Source organism: Dunckerocampus dactyliophorus, chromosome 15 (assembly GCF_027744805.1).
Source record: "Dunckerocampus dactyliophorus isolate RoL2022-P2 chromosome 15, RoL_Ddac_1.1, whole genome shotgun sequence".
Classification (NCBI taxonomy): Eukaryota; Metazoa; Chordata; class Actinopteri; order Syngnathiformes; family Syngnathidae; genus Dunckerocampus; species Dunckerocampus dactyliophorus.
Window position 1 is genome coordinate 628901 of NC_072833.1, and position 25161 is coordinate 654061.

The window sequence follows — 25161 nt, forward strand, 5'->3', positions numbered from 1 at the left end:
GATGGGAATAAAGTCATCATATGATGGGAATAAAGTCATCATATGATAGGAATAATGTCATCATATGATAGGAATAAAGTCATAATATGATGGGAATAAAGTCATAATATTATGGGAATAAAGTCATCATATGAAGGGAATAAAGTCATCATATGATAGGAATAAAGTCATCATATGATGGGAATAAAGTCATATGATGGGAATAAAGTCGTCATATGATGGGAATAAAGTTATCATATGATGGGAATAAAGTCATAATATGATGGGAATAAAGTCGTCATATGATGGGAATAAAGTCATCATATGATGGGAATAAAGTCATCATGGGAATAAAGTCATGATATTATGGGAATAAAGTCACAATATGATGGGAATAAAGTCACAATATGATGGGAATAAAGTCATCATATGATGGGAATAAAGTCGTCATATGATGGGAATAAAGTTATCATATGATGGGAATAAAGTCATAATATGATGGGAATAAAGTCATAATATGATGGGAATAAAGTCATCATATGATGGAAATAAAGTCGTCATATGATGGGAATAAAGTCATCATATTATGGGAATAAAGTCATCATATGATGGGAATAAAGTCACAATATGATGGGAATAAAGTCATAATATGATGGGAATAAAGTCGTCATCATATTATGGGAATAAAGTCATAATATTATGGGAATAAAGTCACAATATGATGGGAATAAAGTCACAATATGATGGGAATAAAGTCGTCATATGATGGGAATAAAGTTATATGATGGGAATAAAGTCATAATATGATGGGAATAAAGTCATAATATGATGGGAATAAAGTCATCATATGATGGAAATAAAGTCGTCATATGATGGGAATAAAGTCATCATATTATGGGAATAAAGTCATCGTATGATGGGAATAAAGTCACAATATGATGGGAATAAAGTCACGATATGATGGGAATAAAGTCATCATATGATGGAAATAAAGTCATAATATAGGAATAAAGTCATAATATGATGGGAATAAAGTCATAATATGATGGGAATAAAGTCATAATATTATGGGAATAAAGTCATCATATGATGGGAATAAAGTCATCATATGATAGGAATAAAGTCATCATATGATAGGAATAAAGTCATAATATGATGGGAATTAAGTCATCATATGATGGGAATAAAGTCATCATATGATAGGAATAAAGTCATCATATGATAGGAATAAAGTCATAATATGATGGGAATAAAGTCATAATATTATGGGAATAAAGTCATCATATGAAGGGAATAAAGTCATCATATGATAGGAATAAAGTCATATGATAGGAATAAAGTCATCATATGATGGGAATAAAGTCATATGATGGGAATAAAGTCGTCATATGATGGGAATAAAGTTATCATATAATGGGAATAAAGTCATCATATGATGGGAATAAAGTCATCATATGATGGGAATAAAGTCATCATATTATGGGAATAAAGTCACAATATGATGGGAATAAAGTCATCATATGATAGGAATAAAGTCATAATATGATGGGAATAAAGTCATCATATGATGGGAATAAAGTCATCATATGATAGGAATAAAGTCATCATATGATAGGAATAAAGTCATAATATGATGGGAATAAAGTCATAATATTATGGGAATAAAGTCATCATATGAAGGGAATAAAGTCATCATATGATAGGAATAAAGTCATCATATGATAGGAATAAAGTCATCATATGATGGGAATAAAGTCATATGATGGGAATAAAGTCGTCATATGATGGGAATAAAGTTATCATATGATGGGAATAAAGTCATAATATGATGGGAATAAAGTCATCATATGATGGGAATAAAGTCATCATATGATGGGAATAAAGTCATCATATTATGGGAATAAAGTCACAATATGATGGGAATAAAGTCACAATATGATGGGAATAAAGTCATCATATGATGGGAATAAAGTCGTCATATGATGGGAATAAAGTCATCATATGATGGGAATAAAGTCATCATATGATAGGAATAAAGTCATCATATGATAGGAATAAAGTCATAATATGATGGGAATAAAGTCATCATATGATGGGAATAAAGTCATCATATGATAGGAATAAAGTCATCATATGATAGGAATAAAGTCACAATATGATGGGAATAAAGTCGTCATATGATGGGAATAAAGTTATATGATGGGAATAAAGTCATAATATGATGGGAATAAAGTCATAATATGATGGGAATAAAGTCATCATATGATGGAAATAAAGTCGTCATATGATGGGAATAAAGTCATCATATTATGGGAATAAAGTCATCGTATGATGGGAATAAAGTCACAATATGATGGGAATAAAGTCATCATATGATGGGAATAAAGTCGTCATATGATGGGAATAAAGTCATCATATGATGGGAATAAAGTCATCATATTATGGGAATAAAGTCATCATATGATGGGAATAAAGTCACAATATGATGGGAATAAAGTCACAATATAATGGGAATAAAGTCATCATATGATGGGAATAAAGTCGTCATATGATGGGAATAAAGTCATCATATGATGGGAATAAAGTCATAATATGATGGGAATAAAGTCATCATATGATGGGAATAAAGTCATCATATTATGGGAATAAAGTCATCATATGATGGGAATAAAGTCATCATATGATGGGAATAAATTCGTCATATGATGGGAATAAAGTCATAATATGATGGGAATAAAGTCATAATATTATGGGAATAAAGTCATCATATGATGGGAATAAAGTCATCATATGATAGGAATAAAGTCATCATATGATAGGAATAAAGTCATAATATGATGGGAATAAAGTCATCATATGATGGGAATAAATTCGTCATATGATGGGAATAAAGTCATAATATTATAAAAATAAAGTCATAATATGATGGGAATAAAGTCATAATATTATGGGAATAAAGTCATCATATGATGGGAATAAAGTCATCATATGATAGGAATAAAGTCATCATATGATAGGAATAAAGTCATAATATGATGGGAATAAAGTCATCATATGATGGGAATAAAGTCATCATATGATAGGAATAAAGTCATCATATGATAGGAATAAAGTCATAATATGATGGGAATAAAGTCATAATATTATGGGAATAAAGTCATCATATGAAGGGAATAAAGTCATCATATGATGGGAATAAAGTCATCATATGATGGGAATAAAGTCATAATATTATGGGAATAAAGTCATCATATGATGGGAATAAAGTCATCATATGATAGGAATAAAGTCACAATATGATGGGAATAAAGTCATCATATGATAGGAATAAAGTCATCATATGATGGGAATAAAATAATCATATGATAGGAATAAAGTCATAATATTATAGGAATAAAGTCATAATATGATGGGAATAAAGTCATAATATGATGGGAATAAAGTCATCATATGATAGGAATAAAGTCATCATATGATAGGAATAAAGTCATAATATGATGGGAATAAAGTCATCATATGAAGGGAATAAAGTCATCATATGATGGGAATAAAGTCATCATATGATGGGAATAAAGTCATAATATTATGGGAATAAAGTCACAATATGATGGGAATAAAGTCACAATATGATGGGAATAAAGTCGTCATATTATGGGAATAAAGTCATCATATGATGGGAATAAAGTCATCATATGATAGGAATAAAGTCATCATATGATGGGAATAAAGTCATCATATGATAGGAATAAAGTCATCATATGATAGGAATAAAGTCATAATATGATGGGAATAAAGTCATAATATTATGGGAATAAAGTCATCATATGAAGGGAATAAAGTCATCATATGATGGGAATAAAGTCATCATATGATGGGAATAAAGTCATAATATTATGGGAATAAAGTCATCATATGATGGGAATAAAGTCATCATATGATAGGAATAAAGTCACAATATGATGGGAATAAAGTCATCATATGATAGGAATAAAGTCATCATATGATGGGAATAAAATAATCATATGATAGGAATAAAGTCATAATATTATAGGAATAAAGTCATAATATGATGGGAATAAAGTCATAATATGATGGGAATAAAGTCATCATATGATAGGAATAAAGTCATCATATGATAGGAATAAAGTCATAATATGATGGGAATAAAGTCATCATATGAAGGGAATAAAGTCATCATATGATGGGAATAAAGTCATCATATGATGGGAATAAAGTCATAATATTATGGGAATAAAGTCACAATATGATGGGAATAAAGTCACAATATGATGGGAATAAAGTCGTCATATTATGGGAATAAAGTCATCATATGATGGGAATAAAGTCATCATATGATAGGAATAAAGTCATCATATGATAGGAATAAAGTCATAATATGATGGGAATAAAGTCATCATATGATGGGAATAAAGTCATCATATGAAGGGAATAAAGTCATAATATGATGGGAATAAAGTCATAATATTATGGGAATAAAGTCATCATATTAAGGGAATAAAGTCATCATATGATAGGAATAAAGTCATCATATGATAGGAATAAAGTCATCATATGATAGGAATAAAGTCATCATATGATGGGAATAAAGTCATAATATCATGGGAATAAAGTCATCATATGATGGGAATAAAGTCATAATATTATGATACGAAAGAAAGGAAGCTGATTTAAGAATAAAGTTGAAATATTGATCAAATGAAACGGGACGGTAAAGTGTGTAGTTCATAGGAATAACGGGCCTCACAAAGCTGCAGATGCAGTTTTTTCTCGAAATACTTGTGTGGTGTTTACAGAATAGCAAAGTTGCATCCTTTCGTTTTCCACTATGTGGCCCTGGTGGAAGAAGTTGGCTTGGGCAAACATACTCTAGATCCAGTAGCTACAGTATCTGCCCATTCCTTTCCAAGAACTGGGCCAGCGCAGGAGTGCAGTTCTCATATCATCCACTAGATGGGCTCGGCGGTCCAATTGTTTAATTTGGCATCTGCTGATCAGATGCGTGCGTGCAGCCACGCTCATTGGTTTCTTACAAAAGGACACTATTCCGCTGGTTGATGGTGGTTGTTGTGCGAAGGTGCTCCCTTGCATTGTTGTCTGCAGCCACTGTAGTAGTCTGAGTCACAAACGACTGACGCAGATGCGAGGGGGCAAGTTCACAGTGAAGCACTAAAACAATCACCATGGAGACCAGGATTCCAGCGTGTCTTCTGGTGGTGTGATGCTTCCACAGAAGCAGGCCTGGCATCTCTCTCTCTCTCTTCCATGCCACCATTTGGCGAGATGGACCTCGTCCGTCTCTGACCAACTGCTGTTGTGTGATGATAGCGGAAGACGAGGTGTTGCGTACAGTCTAAGAGGCTGGGTGGGTGGCGGCCTTGTACCACAATGCTTCATCACTTTCAATTCAGTGTAACCTCCGAGTGGCCCACGTTGCTCATTATGTAATCCCGTCCCGTGCAACCTTTCTAACGAGAAGCACATGGCAGAGGAGCTCTAATCTCCACACAACCTGCGTCACCACTGATTGTTCCTCCCTTGCTAGTTGAGCTTTTTTTCCCTCTTCCTCTGTGTTTGTGTGTGTGTGTCTTACCTGCAGGCAGCAGCAGGAGGGAGCTGTACTTGTACTGTGGGCCAGAAGCAATGAGATAAGAAAGCGACCATATGTGAGGTTTTATTAGACAGCGGTCTGCAGAGGGGAGTTAGAGCAGGAAGTGAAATGGTCACAAACGGCTTTTAGATGAGGAGGCCAGTTGGCTTCTTCCTTTGCCTTTTTTAAGCCAAAAGTTGTTAACCGTTCCAGGTGAGCGGCCGCCATCGTGACCGGGGGGTTGGGGGTTTGAGGCTGTAATAATTCTGCGGGTCAGCGGCAGTGTGCGACTGGAAGCGATGGAACGTGCAGTTCTCTTTGACATTTAGGGCGGGGCTTCTCAAGTGGTCTCAACCTGGGACCCACGTTTTCCAAGGGTCACACGCCATTTTATTATATCGGTCATTTTTTGATTTATTATTTTTTACACTTTTATTTAAGTTATTGAAAATATGTATTTATTTCTGTTATTTTTAGGCTTCGTGGAAGTCAGTTTTATTTATTTGTTTTTACTACATTTTGTTAAATAATTTTTATTTTATTTTTTACTCTTTTATTTAACTTCTTTTTATTAATTTTACATAAAGTAATTTGTATTTGTGTTATTTTTTACACTTTTTTTTTACACTTATTTTTATTATATTTTATTTTCTTTTACACTTTTTACTTATATTTATCTGTATTTTTTTTTACACTTTTAAAGTCATTTTTAATTTGTATTTCTATTATTTTTATGCTTTTATTGAAGTCATTTGTATATATTTTACGTTTTGTTAAGTAATTTTTTAATTAGCATTTTATTACACTTTTACTGGAGTCATTTTTTTTACGTTTTTAAAGTCCTTTTTATTTGTATTATTTTTTGCACTTTTAATTAATTCATTATTTATTTGGATTCTTTTACACTTTTTTCACTTTTATTTTTATTTGTTTGTAGTATTTTGTTTTTATTTTTTTTATTTTTTTGTAGTATTTTGCACTTTTGAAGTCATGATTAATTTGTATTTATTTCTATGATTTGTATGCTTTTAAGACATAATGTATTTTTAAAAAACACATTTTAGTTTGTCATTTTTATTTTTATTATATGGCTGCACTTTTATTGAAGTCATTTTTCTTTGCTATGAAAGTATTTCTACCTTCCTTTGTTTATGTTGTATACTTTAAAGTCAAAGCAAGCAGATGGAAACAATAATAGTACAAGTACATTCATTACATGTGCAAAGTGCATCTTAGAGGAATTTATGACGGCATCCGGTCAAGAAAATGAGGAGGAATGTGCCTAAAATATAGATCCATTTTAATTCAGAATCAGGCAGACATGAGTTGTACTTTATATTGCAGATTTCAATTTCATTTTTGACCCCCGGAATGGATCCCTGACCCACTTTTAGCTACCGACCCACCAGTTGAGAACCACTGATTTGGGGATACTCCCATATGGTGCCTGAAGTCCGGCACGTTTGGGTGGTGTGAGTGCCTCAGGAAGTGGCCGGTCATTGATTTTGAACACCATTGATTGAATTTATCACGGTCCAGCTCTTTGACATCTTTTTGAGGACCTGTCAGTCATCCTGCTTGTCACCCCCCCATTATTTGCCACATGTCAGTCATGCCCAGCAGGGGCAGGTGCTACCCCGCTGGGTGTCTCACCTCCAACTTAAATGCCCGCCCGGCGGCAGCTGCTCATGTCCATTTTAGATGGAGGGACTGAGACATAGTGGGAGTTGAGGATGAGGACGGTTGTGGTGGCTCACATGCACTAAAAAAAAACAAATTATTGCAAAAAAATGGCTTCAAACTTAGTTTTTACTCATTGAGTAAACGAATGAGTAAAAACGTATTTATAACGTATTTATACGTCTTTTAGTTTTTTTTGCGCGATGATGCAAGTGCGCACTGATAGATGGAGCAGAGCTGGAGTTGTGTGCACACACCAGGCTTCACGGTGGGATGTAACCCAGAGTTAACTGTGGTCAAGTGGGTCATGATTGTGTAGAAATTGTTAAATGTCAGCTGTATGCACATTGCTAGTAGCGATTCAAGCTAATATGTGTCAATGCTCAGTGTTTGCTGCTTGTAGCTGTTAGTTAGTTATTTAGTTAGTTAGTTAGCTAGCTGTAGCTGCTAATATGTGTTTGGTGGATGGAACGTTAGCTACGATCTGAATTGTTTTTGCCAGGTCGCTCATGAATGTGGAAAAAAAAATGCATACAACCGTATCACAACTGAACCCAAAATGCAGTTTTTAAATGAAACATTTTATTATTAAAACCTACATGGCCCTGTGTGAAAAGTAATTGCCCCCCTGTTAAAACATAACTGAGATGAATTGAGATCTATCAGTGTGGAAAAGGTTAGAAAGCCATTTCTTAAGCTTTGGGACTCCAGCCAACCACAGTGAGAGCCATTATCCACAAATGGCCAAAACATGGAACAGTGGTGAACCTTCCCAGGAGTGGCCGGCCAACCAAAATGACTCCAAGAGCAAAGTGACGACTCATCCGAGAGGTCATAAAAGACCCCATGACAACATCCAAAGAAGTGCAGGCCTCACTTGCCTCAGTTAAGGTCAGTGTTCATGACTCCATCGTAAGAAAGACACTGGGCAACAACGGCCTGCATGGCAGAGTTCCAAGACCAAAACCACTGCTGAACAAAAACAACATGAAGGCTCGAAAACATCTTGATGATCCCCAAGACCTTTGGGAAAATTCTCAAAAGTTGAACTTTTTGGAAAGTGTGTGTCCCATTACATCTGGCATTTCAGACAAAGAACACCATAGCAACAGTAAAATGTGGTGGTGGTAGTGTGATGGTCTTCAGGTCCTGGAAGACTTGCTGTGATAAATGGAAGCATGAATTCTGCTGAAGGAGAATGTTGGTGACCTCAAGCTGAAAGCAACTTGGGTTCTGCAGCAGGACAATGATCCAAAACACACCAGCAAGTCCACCTCTGAATGGCTGAAGACTTTGGAGTGGTCTAGTCCAAGTCCTGACCTGAATCCTATTGAGATGCTGTGGCATGACCTTAGAAAGGAAAAGCCTCCAATGTGGCTGAATGACAACAATTCTGCTAAATTCCTCCCCAGCGCTGGAAGAGACTCATTGCAAGTTGATTGCAGTTGTTGCTGCTCAGGGGGGCCCAGCCACTTATTAGCTGTAGGGGGCCATCACTTCTTCACACAGGACCATGGAGCTTTGGGTTTTGTTCTCCCTTAATAATAAAAGTTTGATTTAAAAAGTGCATCAAGTGTTGAGTTGTGTTGTCATGGACTAATATTTACATTTGTGTGATGATGTGAAACGTTTAAATAAGAAATCAGGAAGGGGCAAACACCTTTTCCCACCACTGTAGTATACAGTTGGCTATATGCAATTGTACATTTGACTATGTGCCTTGGGTTAGCGCCCTCATTTAAACCATGCAAACTTTTATGATGCCGCCTCTTAAAAGAATCACAATCGAGAATGGTTAGGAACTGGAATTAAAACCGAGCATCGGGACCTGAATCGTTCCAATTCAAGCGATACCCAGCCCTATTTATATGATGTAACAGGTCGACCGGAAAAGCCAAACTGAAAGGCGCACAAGCGCCATCTAGAGATTTGGGAGGCACACAGCGCATGGCCAATATTGCACATGAGCAGGGATGTCACACTGGTGTGTGAAGACTGGAGAAACCAAATGATTTCAGTAATGTGGCTCGTGTAGTTCATAGAAACGTACTGACCGTGAACTTTTGTCACCTTTTTTTTTTTGTCCGCTATGGCACCACTGGGACCTGTGATTCTAGACTTCTAGACAGGATACTTTTTCATCTAATTCTGCCTCTTATAGTTCCTCCCAAAGTCATTCTAATGGATTTATCTCTACGCGCTTTCTGCTTTGTCTTGCATATTCTTTGTCTTTCTTGTTCTGCCTGCCACCTTCTTTCTCCATTGTCTGTTTTTATTGCATCATCTGCATCTTTCATCTCTTCACTTGATTTGTGCGTTGTCACGTCTAAGTACTTTGCATCGTCGCCGTGTCAGCAGCCATGATGTATCCTAAAAGACAACTTGTACTCCAGTACTTTATCAAAAAAATGGATCGAGTTGTCATAATCGCAGAGACCTCACAAAAAGTCAACACATTCCAAATAAAAGCGTGACGTGCGTCCACATGAAAATGTCTACAGCGTACCATAAATCCCACAAAAATATTACACATCTTAATACCTCCCTCGGCCTCTTATTTCCTCCCTTCCTTCCCTCTCTGCTCCCGTTATTCTTTGTCCAAGATCCAAGTCTTTGTGTGTGATGACAGGCCTCTTCCTCCCATGTCAGGCGGGCTGAGCCACACTCCATAATGCTGCTGATGATGATTTTTTTATTTCTTTTTTCCCCCACTGGAGACCCCCACAGTCCCCCTCCTCCCCTTTCTTTGCAATGTGTCCTTGTGTTTTCTCGGGCTCTGCCAAGCTTCTTCTCATGTTCTGCCCGGGTAGCGCTTCAACAAAACGGGTTTGTTTTGGAGAGCACCACCAGCTTCACAGACGCATGCCTGCGTTACGAGGCGTGGACTGCCGTGAAACGTTTCTATGTGTGCGCTTTTCCTACAAAGAAAGTCCCTGATGTATGCTGTCTATATGGAGCCATGGAGCATCATTCATTGGTATCGATCGTGGATATCACAGAGCCAGTCGTCGTTAATGCGGCTACTTTATAGTATTACAGCATTTCCCCAAACATAAGACATTATTTTTTTTATACTTGCAAACCAACGGGCTGTTTCAGGACATATACACGGTGTGCACAATCATTAGGCAATTTGCATTATTGATGATTAGTTGTATTATTGAACAATAGCAGTGCTCTTGGTCAATCCAAAATGTTAACAAACCTAAAACGTGAATATTTAAGGAAGTGAAAGTGAGGTTGTTTTTTTTTTAAGTCAGAATGATAAACAAACCACACAAACTTTACAAATAAATATTTCTGACATTTCCAAAGAGAAATGAGTGACCAATAGAGCCTCCCTTCTTTCAAGAAGACGGAAAAGCCTTCCATCCTTGGACTCCATCAACCAAAGCCTCCCAGACACTGGTCAGTGGTGGACCTCTTTTCTTCACTGTAAATCTTACGTTTCAGTACTCAATCGGGTTTAGGTCAGGTGAGCCAGGACGTCGTGTCGTTATTTTTGAAGACCTTCACTACGTAGCCCCTCTTGCAGTGGAGTACGTGGATGCATGAGATGGACATTGTCCTGCATAGAAACCATGGTCTCCTTGACAGATGCACGCTTTTTCCTGTACCGCTGTGTGACAAACGTTTGAGTCCATCTTCAACCTGAAAAGGCCCAACAAGCTCATCTTTGAATCATTCCATCCTTCCCAGCACCCCACCTCCACCTGATGGAGCCAGGGGCCCACCCCTCTGCTCCAGCAAGAGTCACTCTCACCTCATCAGTCCATTCAACTTTGGAAATGATATTTCTTGGCCAAGTCGTAGCCTTTCAACTTGTGTGTCTTGTTCAGTGGTGGTGGGGTTTCAGCCTTTCTGACCTTGGCCATGTCTCTGAGCGCTGAACACCACGTACCGTACGTCTGGACACCCCAGGTAGATTCCAGTTGTGGCATATGACAGCACAGGAGGAGAATGGCTTCTTGGGAGCTTCACCTTTTGATTTTTCTCAAATATTTGGCAGTTTTTCTCTTGACACGTTTCATTTTATAGAGAATTCTAGTTGTACATGCAGAAAATGATGCAGAAATAATTACAAATGGACAACTGAACATTTAACATCACTTTTATTTAGCTTTGTTGGAAAAAACCCACAAAACCATCAATGAACAAAATAACACAAAAATAATCACATTATTCTGCTGCAACCACAATTTGCAAAAATGTAAAAAAATAAATCAAACTAAATAGCAACGTTGTACCCTGTTTTTAATATAGAAAATGAAGTGATGTTGTGGAAGTGTGCCAGGGAGGATGCCTTATAATGTGTGTGGTGCCGTGTGCCATGTTTGACTGTGGATGGTGTGAACATGCCTAGCTAAGGTTCAAAGCTTATGCTTTGTTGTTGGAAGCACAAATGAGTGTTATGCATGTAAAATGAGAGGGAGAAACACGGAGTATCACCCTCCATGCATGGAGTAGATGCGTATGCACCGCAGCCAATGACTGAGCCACTCCTGTCACATTTACATACCCCAGAAATGATGACGGTCTTCTCTTTAAGCCTAAAATTGAGAGGCCTTGCACCCTTGTCTCGGTACGCTCCATCACCTTTCTGTGTTTGTTGCATCGTGTACGATGGTAAAGGGTTGGTCATCCATCCATCCATTTTCTATACCGCTTCTTCCTCATTAGGGTCGCGGGGGCATGCTGGAGCCTATCCCAGCTGACTTCGGGCGACAGGCGGGGTACACCCCGGACTGGTCGCCAGCCAATCGCAGGGCACATATAGACAAACAACCATTCACACTCACATTCATACCTATGGACAATTTAGAGTCGCCAATTTACCTCACCTGCATGTTTTTGGAATGTGGGAGGAAGCCGGAGTACCCGGAGAAAACCCACGCGCACACGGGGAGAACATGCAAACTCCACACAGAAATGCCCAGGGGAGAATCAAACCCAGGTCTTCCCATCTCCAAGCTGTTACTGTGTTGGCCAACGTGCTAACCACTAGACCACCGTGCGGCCCGCATGACCAGGGTTGGTCATTTGTCGTCCAAATCACAGATGGCTTTAGCCCCCCGAGTCGTCACTGGCAGGCTTTTTTGGTGATCGGGACAAGCCCCCTCAGTGCGCTGCTAATGCTATTTGTATCCATTCCGGTCTTCAGCCATGGTCCCATTGACACAAGCCCCCTATAGCTGTCCTCGGCTATGCCTGCTGGTAAACAGCTGCTCGTAACCCAAATTTTAGCTTGCAGTTCAAAGCAAAAAATCAGCCGAGAGATGGCTTGCATCTAAAAAACACTTGTTAGTTGGGACACTCGTATGCCACTATTTTAATGACAATAAAAAATACCGGCAGTGCTCCATCTTCTCACTTCTCTCCGGCAGTCAACGTACTCCAAGACACGTCAACTCAAAGCAAATAACTTTGGCCTTGTTGCGAGAGCCATCTGCCAGGGCTTTGAAGCTAAACTTACCATTGAAAATGCCCTTTTCTTTCTCCATTTCTCCTCAATATTTCTTCCTGCTTGTGGCTGCACATCCACCGCTGCGTTCCCTCAAACTACGGTGTGGGCCGAGGCTCAAACAGGACATGGGCACATTAATCAGGCTTCAGAAAAGTAGTGGAATGGAAAAGTAGGAAACATCTTACAGCCCTTATGATATGTACAGGTAATCACCACCAATGAATGATAAGATGATGTTTGAGAAAGAAAGCGGCGTCTACATAGTCCACACTGCTAGCTTCTTGTAATTCCTGTATTTATGATCATATATGAACTGTATTCACCTCTCTTTTGAGGCCAGACTGAAGCTAGCGCTTCAGTAGCCACACAAACGTTTGCGTCTCACAGCACTCAATTATGGTGCATTAAAGGACTTCCTAAAGCATAAAGACATAAACATGTAAAAAGTGTTGGCTTTCTCACGGTAGTAAATGTGTGTTGTACATTTTAGCTGTATTATCATGTATTCATAGGTTATGACCGACTTAGGGTGAATGAGAAGTGTTTTTTGTGGAAAAAACTGCCTAATTTTGGAGGGAAAAAAAACAGGGTTGTGCGTTTCTGCGAAGGATGCAAGCAGGGCTATCAGTAATGGAGCCAAATGAGAATACGTAGAACATGCACTCGTGTTCTCTGGCCGCTCTGAGGCCCATCGTTCTTCACAACACGATCAATCGCGGGCTGACTGCAGAGTCAAGCTTCCATGCCTTCTTGTTAGCCGCAAGCTCTGCTGCTTTTTTCCACAAACTGCAAGACAGCAGCAAACAAATATGACTTGTAACAGCAGCCAATGTTTCTCTCCTGACACCTAAACCTTTGGCATGTTTGTTTTAGCACACGTCACACTTCAGAACACCTCAAGTCTTCCAGTTGTTCAGTGGTCGGAGCGCTCCAAATATCCACACTCCCTCGACTCGGCTGAGTTGCATATTCATTACCGTGAAGTCAATTCTATTTCCCCCGCAGACAGCTCCGTCGGGAGGGCTAATTAGATTGACAATGTAAATTATGTCTCTGCAAACACATTAGAGTGTCGTTTTTTAAGCTAATTGTGTCATGTCGCGACGTGCTACTTGGCTACATGGAGCATACAGTATGTCAGACACTAGCAGACATAGTGTTTCACCGCGCATACACTAAATACCCCACATCACATTACTCACCTGAGAGAAAATGGGCAGCAATAAAGTTGTGCTTTTTCAAAACAAAAAGCAACACCCGCCCTATGTGGAAGATGTCACATCACGGCAGCATGTAAGTATTTCCATTTTTCACGGCTGAGGACTTTGTGGCAACAGTGATCTTTAAAAGTATGTTGTCGAAGCTTTTTGTGAAATCTGAGCCAGAAAAAACAGCAGCACGTTGGTTAACGTCATTAGTTTGTTCCAGAAGGTCCGACTCAAACCACTCTGATCTAAGCAAATTTTCCCATAGAAAATAATGCAAAGTCAACACATCACACATTTTATAGACAATAATTCTAGTTTTACCTGCAAAAAATGATGCAAAAATAATGGACAACTGAACATTTAACATCACTTTCACCTAGTTTTGTGAAAAAACCCACAAACCCTTCAATAAACAAAATAACACAAAATAAACGCATCATTCTGTTGCAACCACAATTAGCAGATTTTGAAGCTGATCGTGTCAAGTCGCGTCGTGCTACTTTGCTACATGGAGCATATGTCAGACACTAGCAGACATGTTGTCTCGCCGCGCTTATGCAGGAGACATGCAGTAAATACCTGATATTGCACCACATCACATTACTCACCTGAGAGAAAACGGGCAGCAATAAAGTCGTGCTCATTCAAGGCAAAACGCAACACCCGCCCTATGTGGAGAATATCATATCACAGCAACATTTAATGTTTTCATGCTGCCGCGTTATTAATCTAGCTGGGAACAGGCAAACAATGAGGACAAAGGAGTAATATTGACTTTTGATGAATGCCGAGTTCACAAGACCTAATTTCAACCAGCGTCCGTTCTTTTAGATCCGCACTGCAGTCCTCAGTCTTCCGTCATGGCCGACAGGTGCGACATTAACGCTGACTGTAGTCGCTAATGGGACCACCGGGACGTCAGCATCAATCAGTTGCACTCAGCGCGCACACACACACACACACACACACACAAGCCCCACTCCACACAAAGCAGATGTCTGATGCACTGATCTCACAGCGCACGTATAAATAATGCCAAATTCACACTAATGATGTTGTTCTGTCACATTTGGGAACACAAATCCCCATTTATGGCTGCAAGGTGCAAGCAGCTTCTCAGTTCTTGTTTTTAATGAAACTCCCCAATGCTAATGATATTACTTGTGATAATGCTACAGCATTACAGTGATATGTTCATTGCCCAAGGACGTACTCACGCCTTGCTGGTACTGCGACTTTGTGAATTCTATCCAGTCGTTCTGGATATTCATATTGTGCAAGGTGGAAACTGTCATGAATTACTTGCGAGAGGAGCGATCGCATTCATGAAGTCTCTTTATTACACACGTGAATGTTGGAGTGGGTGAGCATTTTGCAAGTGGGATTGGACTTTCTTTCTGTGGATTTTTCTTATGAAATATATCTGTGTGACATGAAGTTCTATGACATCCCCATCAGCAGTGTAGTACATCAACAGTGCCTTGTGTTCTGAGTCCTGATTGGCTAAGGGACTGTAGACCATTGTCAGCCAATCTCCTCCATGCCTTCCTCTGCAGTACAGAATGTGTTCAGCTTGTCAAATTCACATAAATGTTCGATTGCTAGCAGCGTGACTCTGAAGTGCTGTATGTTAGCAAGTTTTATCCCAGACAACACCCACAATATCGAAGAAACGTTCTGCACCGTTAAAGGCACCTGCGGTCGCACCCAAGAGGCAGAGGAGGATGCTAACCATCGCACAAAATGTTGGACTTTTGGGCATTCTGAAGGAAGGTAGACGTTGCCATTACAGAATAAATGAATGTTGAAAGAGGACAACAGCAGGAGCAATATGTTTTAACAAGCATACAAAAATGCTACAGTGAAGCTGAACGGTGCCAGGACGAAGTCACAGGAGTGAAATACGTGTGAGTCACTTAAAAATTTCTTATGTCCAACCTCGTAGGCTGATCATTAAAATTCAAATGAAGGTTTGAACTTTGATAGTGTTCAAAATGTGTATAAAGTGTATGGTTAGGGTTTTTTTTAGCCTTAAAACGTATAGAATCATTGTAAACCAATAAAGTAGGCTACTTTGTGGGTTTCACTTATTGTGGGATATTTTGGGAACCTATCCCCCACGATAAACGAGGGAACACTGTACTGTAAATTCATATGTAATGTTTTGCGGCTCCAGACTATTTTGTTTTTACTGGAAGAGGAGGCAAAATGGCTCTTCACGTGAAAGGTTGCTGACCCTTGCACTAGCCAAGCGGTTGGCCTAGTGTGAGTGCACCATAGGTCTTATTTAGATATTGCTAGCTTACAGTAAACACATGCAAATGCACGTCACAAGGATGCTCAAAGCTGATGTCAACGGTTTGAAAAAATGACTCCACTCCTTTTAATTTGTCGGGAATGTGACTTTCTTTCCCTTTAACGTTGCCCGAGTGCTGAATTGACGGGTACATCAGTCCCTCCCCCAGTCAGGAAGAAGAAGACATGAGCAATATGCTAATGGCAGCATAGTCCATCGTGTTCCCAAAGATGCTGAGACAGAGTAGAGCGGCACCGATCCATGTCAGATAGATTTTGGGGAAAAAATGGTGGCAGTAGTAGCATAATAGTTTGGCAAAGTTTCAAGATTTCTCTCTGTTAAATTACAGCAAACTCGCCCCTCAACCTTTCCAGAAAGAGATTTGTCTCTACATACGCTGCCAAAGAGGCACTGGGTGCCCTCCCCCTGTGGGCTGTAATCACCCTTGAGAATGGCGTAATTAGGGCCGGTGTAGGGGTAATTACCAGAGCTGGAGTTGTTTAATTACAGCCTTTCCCCCCCAGCTGTCTGTTGCCAGTGACAGTGGAGTTGCTCTTTGCAGATTGATGAGTGATTTTTTGACTGCAGCAGAGAGCGCAGCTCGAATAAATCTTGTTTTCGTTGGCGCTTCCATAAGCCCATAGTCGGATGGTGTAGTTCTTTTTAGCATCTTTGTTATCAGGGCCAGTGCAACAGGTTCTTGTGTAAAGACACGTGAACATGACTGCCTTCTTTTTGTCTCCCCCAATGGAGCGTGACGGCCCATTGGCCCATGGACAGTCATCATGGACTGCTACAGTAAATGACCTGTGGACCTGAGTATTTGTGGGCGAAAGGGCACAGGGTCAATCCCCAAACTAGGTGAAAGGAATTCTGCCCGCCCGCCTGGAATTCTCACAACTGGAAAGATGACTCTGTTTGTACAGCATCCCCAAAAATAGTGTGGGTGAGAAGTTTCCCACCAGCCATGCATTATGATTCCCAAACCCTGACCAGACTCTTGAGATTAGAACTAAAATGTTCACAAGTCAGTGCGTGATGGGGTATTGTTTTCCAAGTATTTCATTGCCATGTTGTGATCAGCGCAGCATGTTGTTCACATTCACACTCATTTTCACGAAACCCTTTCAAGCTGATGTCCGATGATGGACAGGCTCTTTTGATGGGGCGCCGTCTGACCTGTTTAAACGTCCTTAGGATTCCAGTGCGACGCATGTGAGGCATGTTTGTGCTTCTAGTGTAGCGGAGACACTCATAACTCAGAACGGAAGATGGAGATGTCAAATATTTCTTGACAGATGTACCACTTGACAGGCACCCTTTGACCTGTAGACAAGTGAGACCACTCTCCCATATCTGGAATACTGTGTTTAGTGAAATGTGCATGGTGGCCGCATGATTCAATCAGTCACTGTTTAAGATGTTTGGCACTGAGGTAAACAGATGTTAGACCAACATGGTAGATAGAAGGCAGGGTGGGGGTCCAGCTGCTTGATGGCCCGCCACAAAGGACTGAAACACCTGACACTGTCATTTACTGGTTACTACAATGATCCGTGTGATTTCTCGCTGAGCTCTGGTGTGATTTCAGAAAACAAATATCAACATCCTTGTGGCTGTCACACAGGGTCCGTCCGGTGTAAAATGAGAAAGTGTTGTCAGGGGACCCTATTTTCAGACCACCTCCCTTGGACGTTGCTATGCAGGCTCCGTCGGGGACAATTGAAGCCACATTTTCCATTTAGTGGCACAGTTCAGGTCATCACAAAATCACTACCTCTGATAGTGGAAACACAAAGAGCTGTAGAGTGTGTGATTATCGCTCCCACGCTATGCCGTGTTTTTTCAGAAATGAATGAATTCATGATTGCTTTTTGGTGGTAGACTATGGTCCATTATTAGTCAAAACATATTGAAATACAAATGATGTGTAGTATTCTGGTCACGAGGCGGCAGTGATGACACAAAACATTGCTGAGACATTACCTTACATTACATTACCTTGAGATGGAGACACCAAACCATAGTCCGTGTGCTTAAGCCCGTCCTCTCCCGCTTTCCAAGTCTCATCGAAACTTACGAGAAGTGGAATTTCTTCTGCGAGTCATTATGGAGAATAAGACAGCAAATTATCAGCAGAATGTCGACCACTGAGTCATGTCACTGGAAATATTCAGATATTATGTTGGCTTGTCGTCAGAGATCACTTCTGGTCACATGGTGCTGGGTCGTCGGTGACATCATCGTTTTTGTGTCGGCTGTCTACACGAAAACAACAAGCCGGCGTTTTCAGATTTTCCCACTCTGGAAGCCGTTTAAAAAAAAATACCGGTTCAAGGCACCCGGTACGCCGTTCCCGTGTGGACGAGAGGCTGAAACCATAAAATACTTTTGCTGTTTTGACCTGAAAATATTTCCATGTGGATAGCCCATTAGTCATGAAGTCAGCCGTGGCATGTCCGACGCGATAGAGTGGGAAAAAACGTTCTCCCATTCAGTGTGGAAGTGGTACGTTTTTGGCTTCTTAAAGGAAAAGGGCACTTTTTTTAGAATTTTGCCCATCATCCACAATTTTTACGAGACATGAACACACACGTCTTTCTCTTTTTCACTTTTCTGTGCATTCTAAAGCTATCGAAACAGATGAAAAGATGGAGCTAAGAATGCATGTAATGGGAAACACATATTCTGCCTATAAAGCCTGATCAAACTACAAAAATCTTCCATTTATTAACATTGTATAGCATTGTTACAAAACCCGTATTTTAGTGTTGCAAAAATTTGACACTGAGCGTGTGCGCTCTTGTTAGGAGGGTCTGTGGGGACGTCCTTAAAAATGCAATTTTTTCATATGATATCGGGTGTATTTGCATTGGTATGCAATGTTTGTTATGTAGATTACTTCTTTATCTTCCATTTCGTATTGGATTTATATTGAGTGTTGGGCCACATCAAGTCAGAAGAGTGCTTGGAAAGTTAAGTAGAACTTTAGGCCGTTTAAAGCATGGATTGGCGCTTCAGGACAAGATAAAATTTATATGGGATATTAATACACTTTAACATCTATCTGCCGATTTAGTTTAGTAAAATCAGATTGTGTGAAAAAAAAATGTGATAATAAAATATGAATAATTTAGATATCCATCCATCCACCCATTTTCTGTGTTGCTTCACTGTGACAAAACCATGCTAGCAATGGGGACCAAAGGCACTATTTTGTTTATCTGCTCTAACGTCTTCAACATTTGGGGTAGACAAGTGAATGAGGCATCAAATTAAAGTTCATGTCATGCTTTCTCAGATAGATTAATCACAGACTTGATTGTGTAACATTTCTACATTGAATCCTATATCACGGAAATGAATGTATCATAGTCGGGTCTGGAACCAATTAACCGCTATAACCGAGGGACCGCTGTACTGGAAACGGGTCTCAAGAAGTAAGTCTTCATTTAAAAAAAAGCACTTAGATTTCAGAGTAAAGCTCCAGGATGGAAGTCATTGTCGTTGTAGTTTCATGAAACAGCGCTGTGACTGATTGAAGATTGATTGCATAACATCTAATTAGCAGCCGGGATTAATATTGCCATACAAAAATAACTGGATTGTGTTAAGCATACACTTGTCACTTGGCGTGTGGTCACCTGGCAGATTTTTCTCAGTTCAAACACACCTTGCTGTCTGTGGGGAACTTTTGAGAGAGGAAAAAACAAAACAAAACATGGTGCCAGTGAATTATTTTCAAAGCTTTAAAAAAAAAAAAGAAACGTTCCTATCAGTGACCTTTCTCCGTTCCAGCTCCAGTCTCCAATTAGAGAAAGGAAATTCAAGCGTCGATGTGAGAAAACAGCCTCAGTTTTTGATCCCAGCAGACGCCATCGTAGAGAAACCGTTGCTGAGATGTGTTATCTTCACAATCCAGCGCCGCCTCACCTCCTCCACCTCGGTGACCTTGTCATTAGGCTCTCCATCTTATCAGAAGAGGCGGTGATGTCAGCACTCCTCCTTTCTTCTCGCCACAACAAAACTGCGCTCTGCTGAAGCTCAGCGGCTAGAAATAATTAAAGTGGAGGCTCAGTGATTTAGCAGGAGACCACCAATCGATAAGGCTGACTTTCTGCTGGAAAATAAAACAACAAAGGGAGGGAAAAAAACCCAACCTTTTCATGGGTCTGATGCGATTCCAGTGTCACTTGAGGGGTCCGTGCATTGTAGTTGGCTGCCAAAGTTTTTGTTTTAATTGGCTCCCCTGTGTTGATCATTGGACTGTTCTCTCCTGGACTGAATTGCTAGCGCCTTGCTGCCTATTAGAGCTGACAGTTTAGCATCCACCACTTAATATGTCCAATTTCTCATGCTTCCGCAAAAACTTCCCCTTGTTATTTCTGCTTTGTTGTCCTTTTTCTGTGGGCTGTATGGACGAAAGCGGAATAGCATTAACCCGCTCCTCTTAGCGTCTGTCAATCAACACAGTGGCCGTCCTTTGTGGACTGCTTCGGTTTTTGCCGAGCGCCTTCTGCAGAGATGAAAAAGCCACCTGACCTCTTTAAGCCCTGTGATCGTTCTACCATTTGTACCCTTCCCCACGGTTTAGGGTTTGCCCCCACATTGCACGGCTTCACACACTCTTGCCGAGATCAAACCCCCCCCAACGTCCTGATTCCCCGCTGGGACCCGCTCTGAAAGTTCTAATGACCCTGGTGGTCAGAGGGACAAGCAGCTCATATCTGCCGACTGCTTCCCGTCTGATTTGACTGTTCTGGCTTTATTGTGATTGCTTTGCCACCTGTGCGCTACTCCTCTGACCTTAAGGGCCTTAAGGGCAGCAGAGGGCTGAACTTATACTGTAGGTCAGTGTCTTTCGTGGGAGAAAAGTGCTGATTTGTTTTTTAGCAGACAAAGCGAACACCTGCTGACTTGCAGATGACACAGGTGTTGACATGTCAGTTAACTGCCTATCTGTATTTGAAGCCTATAAGCCGAGGTCTTTGGTTTAATCGGCATTTTGCATGCTTTGGTGCATATAGAATGTCTGAAAATGTCTTTAGTGAACTCCAGATGTAAAATCATACCACTGCTGTGAACATTAGATTTGGAACGAATGGAAATTACAACCCATCTGTAAGGCTAAAGCTCTTAAATGTTACCAATGGCGAATAAGAAACTAATAATATTATTATCCCAGGCAGCAGGTGGTGTGGAATTGCTTAGTTGTGGTCCTTCATTGAGCCAAAATGGACCTTCCTGGCCTCCCATCACTGTGGATATATGAGAAGTTGTAATGAAACACATCCAGAACTCATAGCCCCCCTTCCTTTAGTTCTTGGGATTAATCTTTTAATGTGCAGCCTATGCTTTTGGTTTTTGCACTGAAGAAACCAAACTTTTTCAGTTTGATAAACCTGCAAGGACAACATACAAAGTGCGTGGTCGCTGGAAGTTGTAGGCATCTGGCAATCTCTCAAAAGCACAAGCTATCCGTACGGAATCTGAAAGGAGAGCCGCGGCAGCGTATCTGGTGTTTCGCAGCACCGTATCTTTCCTTTATGTCAGCGGTTGGGATCGCAGCGAGATCATATGTGCAGTGATGATGTCTTTCTGGGCCCACACCAACTCCGCATTATTCACCGGACTTGAATCTGTCCGTCTCTCCGCCCCTCCTGCACTGGGCCTCACATTGCCGCCAGCCCGCAAAGCAATTTGTAGACAGATCATTTCAATGACGTTCGACGGTAACTACACATTGTTTGCTGCAGCATCGCTGTGGCTCTTTCGAGGTTTATCAAGTTGCAAGCCCTGGGAATCTGGCACGAGTTAGTGTGTTAGACCAATTAGCGGTTGAGTGGAGCCCAATCATTTTCTTCATCTATGCAGAGATTTTTTTTATTTACATAGGTGGTCTTCAAAAGCCAGACATTTCTTTTTGGTGGTGAAAACCAGTTACAAGGTGGTTCGGATGAACTTGAGCGCCACAGATCATCACAAATGCAGCGACCGCAATCCATACGCCCCGGATCCCGCCTCGAGCTTTGGAGGGGTTCATTTCTGGTCCACTACCTGTGTCTCCAGTCTGATTAGTCAAGGGTTAGGGCTAAGCCTTCCAGAGCCATGTGGTTTTCAATTTAAAAGCCTTGACAAGCATCCAAATACTCTTGTGGCTGCCACACACTGGGTGAGAGCCGCAATGAAGACGCTGGGATGTGCAGTTGTTGATTTCATTGCCCTCGTGTGTAGCAGTCCCAGTCGGGGCTCAGCCACGGGGAATGTAAATGTTCTCCTCTGTACCGCAACGTAGCCTTGTATAGTTTTTACCGTCCCTTAGGCCCTGTGTTCATGAAGCCTGTATTGTTTTGACACTGGTATTGGTCAGTGTCATCTTGCGTGTCTATCTTGCCTTACCAGTTATGCATTTTTAAAATTGCAACAAACAGCCTTGTGCTGCGAAAAGAGAGCAGAGTCACTGCAAGCATGGAAACAAAAGTAGGTTGCAGACATAAGATGTGCTGAGGTGGCATTCTTGCATTGCGGCATCAAAGGAAACGCTTTCATTACTCATTCATTTTCATGCTAAAGCTAACATTTGCATTCCTAAGGTTGAACTGTTGGCTTGAAATCACATCGCAGTCGTCATTCACAATCCCAGCACATGTCGGAATATCCTTACATTGTTCTTCGGCTGTTCAAGATCAACGTTGCGTATCGTCTGTTTTGTTTTACACTTGACGGAACGAGAGAACGTCACCGCTCGCACGTTCAAGTCTGAAGTGTGTCTTCACGATGCGGCCCGCCAACTTGAGCGGAAAGACCGAGCGCAGCCGCAGGAAGTCATTACAGTGGCTGTACAACGCCTCGATGAAAAGAAATAGCCTTTCAACATTTCAACAGCGTGTGTGCTGGATATTGTTTGCAAAAACCCAATTTCGTGCTTGGGCTGTCTGCTGTACAGGAGGTTATGGCCTTCAGCTGTATTGAGTCTGAAACAGGGCAGGTCTGCCGCTAGCAGACCCGCAGAAGCAGCCTGGAGGCGAGGCTGACTCCAGGTCACAGCAGGGTCATGTTTATTCGCTGTGACATGGAGTGTGCCGAAAACCACCTCCTTGAGCCCCCTTTCTCCAAATCCACATCCCCAATCCTGACTGACCGTAAGCCGGGCTACATCTGGATTCAATTGCATTTCAGCTGAAATTCTTGTAAAAAGTCTGTCAATCCAAAATTGGAGGAAGGATTACATTTTATATTAAGACTTGCTCTATTGAACGTTTTATTCATATTTGAGCGCACCACGATGGTGTCTGACGGCCTTAAGCTACTGTGGCCTGTCAAATGCGTTAAAGCGGAAAAAAGTGACATGTTTATTTGGATGTTTGTAGCCTGGTGGGATAGTCGGAGGCAGAACAGTTTCATATTTGAGGTCTCTTTCAAATAAGCCGTCACATATCATTATGTCCATGCAGGTTTTGGGAGTACCCGCCAATGCTTAGGTTGTACAGACACGCCCAAGGATTAGATCATTCATATTGCAAAGAATCAAAGGTTTGTTTTCTGTTTGCACACAATTTATACACATTTAAAGATACTCAAGACTCACCATCTTGGACTCCCTACTTTGGAGGGGTTAGTTAAGCCCGAGTCACACTACAGGCGGAATGAAAATTCCTGGTTTATTCCTGGATATTCAAAGTGCATTCTAAAAATTCTGACCTCATTCTGAGTGCATTCCAAATATTCGGGCCCATTCTTGTGGCCAGCCTGAATGTTTTGCTCATGCTAAAAACTTCCAAGTGGAAAAATATTGGACAGCAATTGAAGGGTATTCTAATCTGACTGCATTCTAACTATTGTTACGGTATTCCAACAACATTCCAAACATTCTAATCATGTTCAAGGGAGAACTCAAACAGCAAGTCACTTCAAATCCTGCCAAACTTTCTCCAAATGTGCCTGGAATTAGCCAGAATGCAGCTGGAATGAATCCCAATTATTTCGATATTAAAAGAATTCAGCTGCACTTTGAATGCCGTCATAATCTTTCGATTGCTGCTGGAATGCTCCTCGAATGCGGTCGAAATATCCCAATTATCTCTGGAATGAGTCCGGATGGAATTTTAAAACGCTGCATAATCACATAAAAATGCAGCCGGCTGCTATGAAACGTCTTTCACCATTGAAGCGCCGCCATATTCACTTCATGTCATGCTGCCAACTCCACCACCAGCCGCCATCGTGGACATGGTAAAGGTGCTGCAACCCAAGAAATATTCTTGATGAACCCGCACCTTCGGACCAGACTCCGGGCAGCAATCGAATGACCATTTGTACGGCATTCCAAGTGCTTTGTAAATATTCTGACTGCATTCTAACAGTATTCTTAATATTCCTACAGCGTTTCAACTACATTCCAGCAAAAATGATTTGACGCGGCTTTGAAACGTAATCTTAAGTGTTCGAACAGAGTTCTTAGGAAATAGTACTTCTCTCCCGAATGTGGCATGAACTTCGACAATTTGTCATTGTGGCTGCTTCTGCTCGATTCGTGCTGATCCTGAATAAGTGTGACCAGGGGGGGTTAGCTTTAAGCCAAAGGTTGAGTATAATCGTGAGTGAAAGCTGTTCATTTGCATTGACTTGCTGTGCACTCACGCTCACCTTTTGGACCACATAGTCGATCCGAAAATGGATACAAATCCTTACCATAACCATAACACTGTCACTGTTCTGCAGGGGCTATTTTTCCTTGGTGTATAAATGCTTAAGTTTAACTGTAAATTAGTGTATATACGTCCAGGCAAGTGTTTAATTCAGGAACAGGAGTGTTTTAAATTGGACAGGCCTACTGGGAGTCAAGCGGTATCGTGTTCTGTGGAAGGGCTGCAGGACACCGACAGACCCGCAAAGACAGTGGAAAAATAAAAAACAGCTGGGAAGC

General features: G+C 40.8%; 1 protein-coding gene across 1 annotated transcript in view; it reads left to right on the plus strand.

The window, feature by feature from the left end:
* Window positions 1-25161, plus strand: part of tspan11 (tetraspanin 11) — a 75574-nt gene that overhangs the window by 28438 nt on the left and 21975 nt on the right. The gene's annotated exons all lie outside the window — the stretch shown is intronic.